Source organism: Rutidosis leptorrhynchoides, chromosome 3 (genome assembly GCF_046630445.1).
Source record: "Rutidosis leptorrhynchoides isolate AG116_Rl617_1_P2 chromosome 3, CSIRO_AGI_Rlap_v1, whole genome shotgun sequence".
NCBI lineage: Eukaryota > Viridiplantae > Streptophyta > Magnoliopsida > Asterales > Asteraceae > Rutidosis > Rutidosis leptorrhynchoides.
The window spans coordinates 105,267,074-105,277,681 of NC_092335.1; positions in this window are offsets into that span (position 1 = coordinate 105,267,074).

The window sequence follows — 10,608 nt, forward strand, 5'->3', positions numbered from 1 at the left end:
AGACTTGGAGGCACTACTTATATGGGGTCAAAAGTATTATATATACCGACCACAAAAGTCTTCAACACATATTTAATCAGAAATAACTGAATATGAGGCAGCGTAGGTGGATTGAATTGTTGAATGATTACGACTTTGAGATTCGTTACCACCCGGGGAAGGCAAATGTGGTAGCCGTTGCCTTGAGCAGGAAGGACAGAGAACCCATTCGAGTAAAATCTATGAATATAATGATTCATAATAACCTTACTACTCAAATAAAGGAGGCGCAACAAGGAGTTTTAAAAGAGGGAAATTTAAAGGATGAAATACCCAAAGGATCGGAGAAGCATCTTAATATTCGGGAAGACGGAACCCGGTATAGGGCTGAAAGGATTTGGGTACCAAAATTTGGAGATATGAGAGAAATGGTACTTAGAGAAGCTCATAAAACCAGATACTCAATACATCCTGGAACGGGGAAGATGTACAAGGATCTCAAGAAACATTTTTGGTGGCCGGGTATGAAAGCCGATGTTGCTAAATACGTAGGAGAATGTTTGACGTGTTCTAAGGTCAAAGCTGAGCATCAGAAACCATCAGGTCTACTTCAACAACCTGAAATCCCGGAATGGAAATGGGAAAACATTACCATGGATTTCATCACTAAATTGCCAAGGACTGCAAGTGGTTTTGATACTATTTGGGTAATAGTTGATCGTCTCACCAAATCAGCACACTTCTTGCCAATAAGAGAAGATGACAAGATGGAGAAGTTAGCACGACTGTATTTGAAGGAAGTCATCTCCAGACATGGAATACCAATCTCTATTATCTCTGATAGGGATGGCAGATTTATTTCAAGATTCTGGCAGACATTACAGCAAGCATTAGGAACTCGTCTAGACATGAGTACTGCCTATCATCCACAAACAGATGGGCAGAGTGAAAGGACGATACAAACGCTTGAAGACATGCTACGAGCATGTGTTATTGATTTCGGAAACAGTTGGGATCGACATCTACCATTAGCAGAATTTTCCTACAACAACAGCTACCATTCAAGCATTGAGATGGCGCCGTTTGAAGCACTTTATGGTAGAAAGTGTAGGTCTCCGATTTTTTGGAGTGAAGTGGGGGATAGACAGATTACGGGTCCGGAGATTATACAAGAAACTACCGAGAAGATCATCCAAATTCAACAACGGTTGAAAACCGCCCAAAGTCGACAAAAGAGCTACGCTGACATTAAAAGAAAAGATATAGAATTTGAAATTGGAGAGATGGTCATGCTTAAAGTTGCACCTTGGAAAGGCGTTGTTCGATTTGGTAAACGAGGGAAATTAAATCCAAGGTATATTGGACCATTCAAGATTATTGATCGTGTCGGACCAGTAGCTTACCGACTTGAGTTACCTCAACAACTCGCGGCTGTACATAACACTTTCCACGTCTCGAATTTGAAGAAATGTTTTGCTAAAGAAGATCTCACTATTCCGTTAGATGAAATCCAAATCAACGAAAAACTTCAATTCATCGAAGAACCCGTCGAAATAATGGATCGTGAGGTTAAAAGACTTAAGCAAAACAAGATACCAATTGTTAAGGTTCGATGGAATGCTCGTAGAGGACCCGAGTTCACCTGGGAGCGTGAAGATCAGATGAAGAAGAAATACCCGCATCTATTTCCAGAAGATTCGTCAACACCTTCAACAGCTTAAAATTTCAGGACGAAATTTATTTAACGGGTAGGTACTGTAGTGACCCGAACTTTTCCATGTTTATATATATTAATTGAGATTGATATTTACATGATTAAATGTTTCCAACATGTTAAGCAATCAAACTTGTTAAGACTTGATTAATTGAAATAGGTTTCATATAGACAATTGACCACCCAAGTTGACCGGTGATTCACGAACGTTAAAACTTGTAAAAACTATATGATGACATATATATGGTTATATATATAGTTAACATGATATTATGATATGTAAACATATCATTAAGTATATTAACAATGAACTACATATGTAAAAACAAGACTACTAACTTAATGATTTTGAAACGAGACATATATGTAACGATTATCGTTGTAACGACATTTAATGTATATATATCATATTAAGAGATATTCATACATCATAATATCATGATAATATAATAATTTAAAATCTCTTTTGATATTATAAACATTGGGTTAACAACATTTAACAAGATCGTTAACCTAAAGGTTTCAAAACAACATTTACATGTAACGACTAACGATGACTTAACGACTCAGTTAAAATGTATATACATGTAGTGTTTTAATATGTATTCATACACTTTTGAAAGACTTCAAGACACTTATCAAAATACTTCTACTTAACAAAAATGCTTACAATTACATCCTCGTTCAGTTTCATCAACAATTCTACTCGTATGCACCCGTATTCGTACTCGTACAATACACAGCTTTTAGATGTATGTACTATTGGTATATACACTCCAATGATCAGCTCTTAGCAGCCCATGTGAGTCACCTAACACATGTGGGAACCATCATTTGGCAACTAGCATGAAATATCTCATAAAATTACAAAAATATGAGTAATCATTCATGACTTATTTACATGAAAACAAAATTACATATCCTTTATATCTAATCCATACACCAACGACCAAAAACACCTAAAAACACTTTAATTCTTCAATTTTCTTCATCTAATTGATCTCTCTCAAGTTCTATCTTCAAGTTCTAAGTGTTCTTCATAAATTCCAAAAGTTCTAGTTTCATAAAATCAAGAATACTTTCAAGATTGCTAGCTCACTTCCAATCTTGTAAGGTGATCATCCAACCTCAAGAAATCTTTGTTTCTTACAGTAGGTTATCATTCTAATACAAGGTAATAATCATATTCAAACTTTGGTTCAATTTCTATAACTATAACAATCTTATTTCAAGTGATGATCTTACTTGAACTTGTTTTCGTGTCATGATTTTGCTTCAAGAACTTTGAGCCATCCAAGGATCCATTGAAGCTAGATCCATTTTTCTCTTTTCCAGTAGGTTCATCCAAGGAACTTAAGGTAGTAATGATGTTCATAACATCATTCGATTCATACATATAAAGCTATCTTATTCGAAGGTTTAAACTTGTAATCACTAGAACATAGTTTAGTTAATTCTAAACTTGTTCGCAAACAAAAGTTAATCCTTCTAACTTGACTTTTAAAATCAACTAAACACATGTTCTATATCTATATGATATGCTAACTTAATGATTTAAAACCTGGAAACACGAAAAACACCGTAAAACCGGATTTACGCCGTCGTAGTAACACCGCGGGCTGTTTTGGGTTAGTTAATTAAAAACTATGATAAACTTTGATTTAAAAGTTGTTATTCTGAGAAAATGATTTTTATTATGAACATGAAACTATATCCAAAAATTATGGTTAAACTCAAAGTGGAAGTATGTTTTCTAAAATGGTCATCTAGACGTCGTTCTTTCGACTGAAATGACTACCTTTACAAAAACGACTTGTAACTTATTTTTACGACTATAAACCTATACTTTTTCTGTTTAGATTCATAAAATAGAGTTCAATATGAAACCATAGCAATTTGATTCACTCAAAACGGATTTAAAATGAAGAAGTTATGGGTAAAACAAGATTGGATAATTTTTCTCATTTTAGCTACGTGAAAATTGGTAACAAATCTATTCCAACCATAACTTAATCAACTTGTATTGTATATTATGTAATCTTGAGATACCATAGACACGTATACAATGTTTCGACCTATCATGTCGACACATCTATATATATTTCGGAACAACCATAGACACTCTATATGTGAATGTTGGAGTTAGCTATACAGGGTTGAGGTTGATTCCAAAATATATATAGTTTGAGTTGTGATCAATACTGAGATACGTATACACTGGGTCGTGGATTGATTCAAGATAATATTTATCGATTTATTTCTGTACAACTGACTGTGGACAACTAGTTGTAGGTTACTAACGAGGACAGCTGACTTAATAAACTTAAAACATCAAAATATATTAAAAGTGTTGTAAATATATTTTGAACATACTTTGATATATATGTATATATTGTTATAGGTTCGTGAATCAACCAGTGGCCAAGTCTTACTTCCCGACGAAGTAAAAATCTGTGAAAGTGAGTTATAGTCCCGTTTTTAAAATCTAATATTTTTGGGATGAGAATACATGCAGGTTTTATAAATGATTTACAAAATAGACACAAGTACGTGAAACTACATTCTATGGTTGAATTATCGAAATCGAATATGCCCCTTTTTATTAAGTCTGGTAATCTAAGAATTAGGGAACAGACACCCTAATTGACGCGAATCCTAAAGATAGATCTATTGGGCCTAACAAATCCCATCCAAAGTACCGGATGCTTTAGTACTTCGAAATTTATATCATATCCGAAGGGTGTCCCGGAATGATGGGGATATTCTTATATATGCATCTTGTTAATGTCGGTTACCAGGTGTTCACCATATGAATGATTTTTATCTCTATGTATGGGATGTGTATTGAAATATGAAATCTTGTGGTCTATTGTTACGATTTGATATATATAGGTTAAACCTATAACTCACCAACATTTTTGTTGACGTTTAAAGCATGTTTATTCTCAGGTGAATATTAAGAGCTTCCGCTGTTGCATACTAAAATAAGGACAAGATTTGGAGTCCATGTTTGTATGATATTGTGTAAAAACTGCATTCAAGAAACTGATTTCGATGTAACATATTTGTATTGTAAACCATTATGTAATGGTCGTGTGTAAACAGGATATTTTAGATTATCATTATTTGATAATCTACGTAAAGCTTTTTAAACCTTTATTTATGAAATAAAGGTTATGGTTTGTTTTAAAAATGAATGCAGTCTTTGAAAAACGTCTCATATAGAGGTCAAAACCTCGCAACGAAATCAATTAATATGGAACGTTTTTAATCAATAAGAACGGGACATTTCAGCAGCAGCAACAGCAACAGCAACAGCAACAACAACAACAACAACAACAACAACAACAGCAACTACAACAATCATCCCAACAACAATAACAACCGCAACAACAACAACAATCAGAAGCAGCTATGTCAAAGGTGTGAAAAGTATCACTCGGGGTTCTGCACCAAATTTTGCAACAAGTGTAAAAGAAATGGTCATAGCGCGGTGTGATGACCCGGAAATTTCTGACCAAATTTAAACTTATTCTTTGTATGATTAACATTTCCGACACGATAAGCAAAGTCTGTAAAACTGAATCTCAAAATTTTTGAACTACTTTTATATATTTAAATACCATTCGGTTGTTTTCGACGATTCGCGAACAATTATATGTAAATAGATACATATATACTATAACTTAAAAAGGTAACAATGTATTAATTATTTGATACCGTACATTAAACTTATTGGTTTAAATATCTATTTGAATATATATGATAGGTTGAAATATTTATTATTAAAATTTATTTATAAATAACTTCCAATGTGTATTTAAAAATTGATTTATGTATATTAAAAAGATATATACATATATATAATTTAAAGTTATTTAGTAAACGATAGTAACATTCATTTATTGATTCGATTGATATTTAGATAAGTTAACTAAAGCGTTTAATATGAACCAGTAAAACACTAATTTGCTACAGTATTTTCAAATTGCTACAGTACCCAAAATGCTACAGTGTTTTCGAAAATCACTATTTGCTACAGTGAAATTGACTTTGCTACAGTAACTTTGCTACAGTAAAACACTATTTCAAAATGAAACTGTATGTATTATATATATATATATATATATATACACATATATATTAACAAATAGCGAGACGATGATTTATAAAAGTAAATGACCAAAACACTCAAATGTATAAGTTATACCTCGAGTGGTATAGTTTATGGATGATTTAAGACTATATTTTGACAAAGGTACGATTCACGAAACGTAAAGTACAAGTTTTCTCAGTATACGATAGGACGTTCGAAAAACCAGAACCGGGACATAAGTCGAGTGACGACGTACGACTTATCGGAACAAAAATTACAAGTTAACTATGCACGTGAATATAATATAATATATAATTAATTATATAAATTAAATATATTATATTTATATTTATATTAAATAATCATGTCGACAAGCAAAAATACAAACGATTGTGAGCTGGCTGAGGGGCTCATGCGATCGCATGATAATCCCATACAAACCTCATGCGATCGCATGAGGTGCTGGGACAGAAATGTTCCTATAAATTGATCAATTTCTGTTTCATTTTCTAATCGATATCGATATCTCTCTCTATATATATTATTATTATTATTATTATTAATATTATTATTATTATTATTATTATTATTATTATTATTATTATTATTATTAAGATTAATATTATTATTAATCTTATTATTATTATTAGTATATACATAAAATACTACGACGAGGTTATGTCCAAACGATTTCAAAAATGGTTTTCAAGCGGGATAGAGCTAAGGAAATTATGGGTAATGTTCGGGGGTATATTTATGAATCAAACCTAGTGTTTATCATCACCGTTACGTCTACGTACTTTCCTAGAATATTGAATCTCAATATTGATACGTTGAGATCTACGGTTATTTGGTAATCCGTGTTTCGATCACAATTTGGTGAACGACTTTATATGCTGCTAAGGTGAGTTTCATTTGCTCCCTTTTTAATTGCTTTTGCAATCTATATTTTTGAGCTGAGAATACATGCATTTTATTTTAAACGCAATGGATACAAGTACATACTAAATTCTACACTGAGTTTGAACCGAAAATCCCTTAGCTTTGGTAACTGTTAACTGCCAGTTATAAGAACTGGTGGGCGCGAGTAGTAGTATATGGATCCATAGGGCTTGATATCCCCATCCGAGCTAGAGCACTAGCCTTTTAACGGACGTATGCTATTTGAGAAGCGTACACGTTGGTTTGCGTGTATTATTAAGATGATTATACAAATGGTACAAATTATATATACGTTAAGTTTAGTTACCAGGGTGCTCAATTTTGTAGAATATTTTGATAAACATTTCTGGATGAAACAACTGAAATCTTGTGATCCACCTTTATATACAGATTATACGAAACATTAAAACTATGAACTCACCAACCTTTGTGTTGACACTTGTTAGCATGTTTATTCTCAGGTTTCCTAGAAGTCTTCTGCTGTTTGCTTAGATGTTAGACAAGCTATGTGCATGGAGTCTTACATGACATATTTTTCAAGGAAACGTTGCATTCACCAAATCATCACCATGTATCTTATTTTGACTGCATTGTCAACGGAAGTACTGTTGTAAACTATTATTTATGGTGATTGTCTATATGTAGAAATCATCAGATGTCGAAAACCTTTGATTTAAATATTCATTTATGGTGTGCCTTTTCAAAATAATACAATGTTTACAAAACGTATCATATAGAGGTCAAATACCTCGCAATGAAATCAATGAATGACGTGTTCGTCCATATGGATTTGGAGCGATCGTCACAGTTGGTATCAGAGCGTTGGTCCTAGTGAACCAGGTCTTGCATAAGTGTGTCTAACTGATAGTTGTTAGTATGCATTATTAAGTCTGGACTTCGACCGTATCTGCATGTTAAAAGTTTTTCTTATCATTTCTTGTCGAAAATTACATGCTTATCATTCTTAAGTCTATACACGTTTTACTGCATTGATTGCATGAATAGTGTATAGACAAAATTCATATCTTAGCGTATCTGTTACTATAAACTTTGACTGCCATCTTCCGAAAATTTCTCCGTAATTTACGGAATTTTGGTATTATATATACATATGTAAATTATGTATTGAAGAGTACCAATCTAAATTCTATAATCTATTTCATATCAAAAATCATCTATCTAATTATACAATATGGATCCCGTATCCAATTCAAATTCCTTAAACTCTGACAGCTATTCCGATATGGATATTCACCTGAATTCCGAAGACAGTGTAACCGGAATGGATCAACTAATTATCCATCATCTATTCTGGATGAATTGGGGATGGGTTCGTAGCCTACTTAATTATTGGAGACAAGAAGAAGGCGATCCCTTCCATCCACCACATTGCCCTCTTGGCGAAGAACCTGAAACACTTACCGGCGAACCTGTTCGAGACACCATTTTCTCTCTCATTTCCAGAGTATCTCGTCACGACAATATACTATATCAAATTCTAGATCTTATTCATCTGCTCGTCCGAACCGCCAATCATCCCGGTGTAGTAGAAGAAGTCAACGAGCTTCGCGCTCGGGTAGTGGCTTTGGAGAATATGGTGCAAAGGTTACAAGCACCAGCAGCAGGACCGGCATCAACAGTACCACCGACAACAACACCAACAGTACCATTACCACCACTAACAACATCCGCATCGCAAACCTCAACTTCACAATCTGTTCCACGAGCATCAACATCATACGCACCGTAGTTACCAAAAAATACCAGCAACAATAACCGATGAAGTATTAACTCATTTCCCCTGAAGAAAATTTATGTATATTTAAAATATATGAATTTTGAAATCAAAATAAATCTTTTCGTACCAAGTTATTACGTGTGAATCTTAACTGGTAGGTACTACTCGGTTAATTCATATTACTAATATGCTATGATGTACATCCTTCGTTAATGACTTAACCATCGTTAACTACAATCTCTGTTTCCAACTCAATGAATTCCATTTCATAATAAACTAAGTATATTATTCAATTATATGGTTGATTTTATACTTTCATCTTCGATGTATTCGAAACTTTCTAGAAAAAATCATTCGTACCTTGCGAAGTTAGCAAGAGTTCCATGAGCACCAACATGATTCACTGAGAAAATATCAATAAAACTGAGTATTGATTACATTAGTGAAATACTCCGTAAAGATTATTAAATCTTTAATGTTTTAGAGATTATCCATTTCTAATTCAAGTCGAAAATCAAATGAGCTTAATATGATATTAAATCATCAAATCTGTATTACATCTGAAGAAAATATACATACATATATTTTCATAAAGACGGTAATAAAAATTCTTTTGTACAAAATATTACTTGTGAAATCTTTAACGGGTAGGTAATTCCCGGGAAATATATAAGTTCACAATTAATATGTTATACTGTACATTCTTCAACTTTGATTCAAAAATTATTAAGTATGCTCACAGCGATATACAATCGTTTCCATACAAATTCAATTACATATTCTGATATTGACGGATTAGAATCCAAGTCAAGATTTAACGGGTGACATCATTCTTAGATCTCTACATCTTTCAAAGCTATACTTTGACTTCAAAAATGTGAAAGATCCTTTGGCATTGTTATTTCTGAAAATAACCTTGCAATTTCTTTTCAAAGTATCCAGTATTATCAACCGTTCAACCAGTCAACGACGACCTTTCAGACTTGTAACTTTGGCATATACGTTTTTATTATCGGGGAATCTTTCATGTTCTACCACATTAGCAGTAAATTTACCAACGACTTCATTGATCTTTGACATTCCGAAAAATCCTTATACTCATTGAAACCGTATCATGTACTCATCCACATCTTGTAACAATAATTGCCATACCAACCACCAGGAATTAGAAATCAGTATCTTGAATCTCGCAGCATTTTCTACGACAACAGTTATATATAGATAACATCTATCTTCTAGACTTACATACTTCGAATGTGAAGTTTCTGAAAAACATCCCAAATTATGAACTAGTTCTCTGAAATTGGAAAAATGCTGATGAAGCAGCAAAAACTGTAAACGACCTTAACAGTCAAAAGTTTGATGATAAAGAATAGTATGGTGGTAAAACTGAGAAAAAGAGAAGGTTTGGAACTGAAAAACGGATTGAGTAAAGTATGAAAGAGGCTGTGGATAAATCACAAAGACTGAACCTGCCTTCAAAGAATCCAAATTATTCAGTATCTGCTGAAGCCATTAACGAATACCTTGCTTCCGAATCTAAACCCTTGCGGACAATATTCTTCATCATCCTCTGATATTAGAAATTCTAAGATATCATCGTATCTTTCATTATAAATATCCTCCATATTTCTGGAGATAATTCAATAATCATTCTTATCGGAAATCAATTTTCTCCTTGCGATATCTGTGTAACATCATAAAAGAAACTATTTTAGTTTCTAAATTCTGAAACCTTCGAGTTTAAAATATGAATATTTTTGAAGTGGTGTTGGGAACTGAGGCATGAGTTAGTATAATATAATGACACTTAATCAACGTGATTATATTACAGTAAGTCATGCTGAGTTTCTAAAGGAACGTGATAAAGGTTTACAGATCCTACCCTCATTATAAACCATGTTACATAACTCTTTCATTCTATTTAACCTCTAAACTATCAAGAAAATATTTTCTTAATGATTCAGTTTTTTTTAAGGTATTCTGCTAATTTGACAAGTCAGATTGTGCTATTACCATTTCCTTTTTAGAACATTAATTATGTTCATTTAGAAATTCATACCTACGAATTCTGGACCATTATTCGCTTGATTTAAAGTCGGGAAGATAAAACAAAAGCATGAAGCTTCAAAATATCAA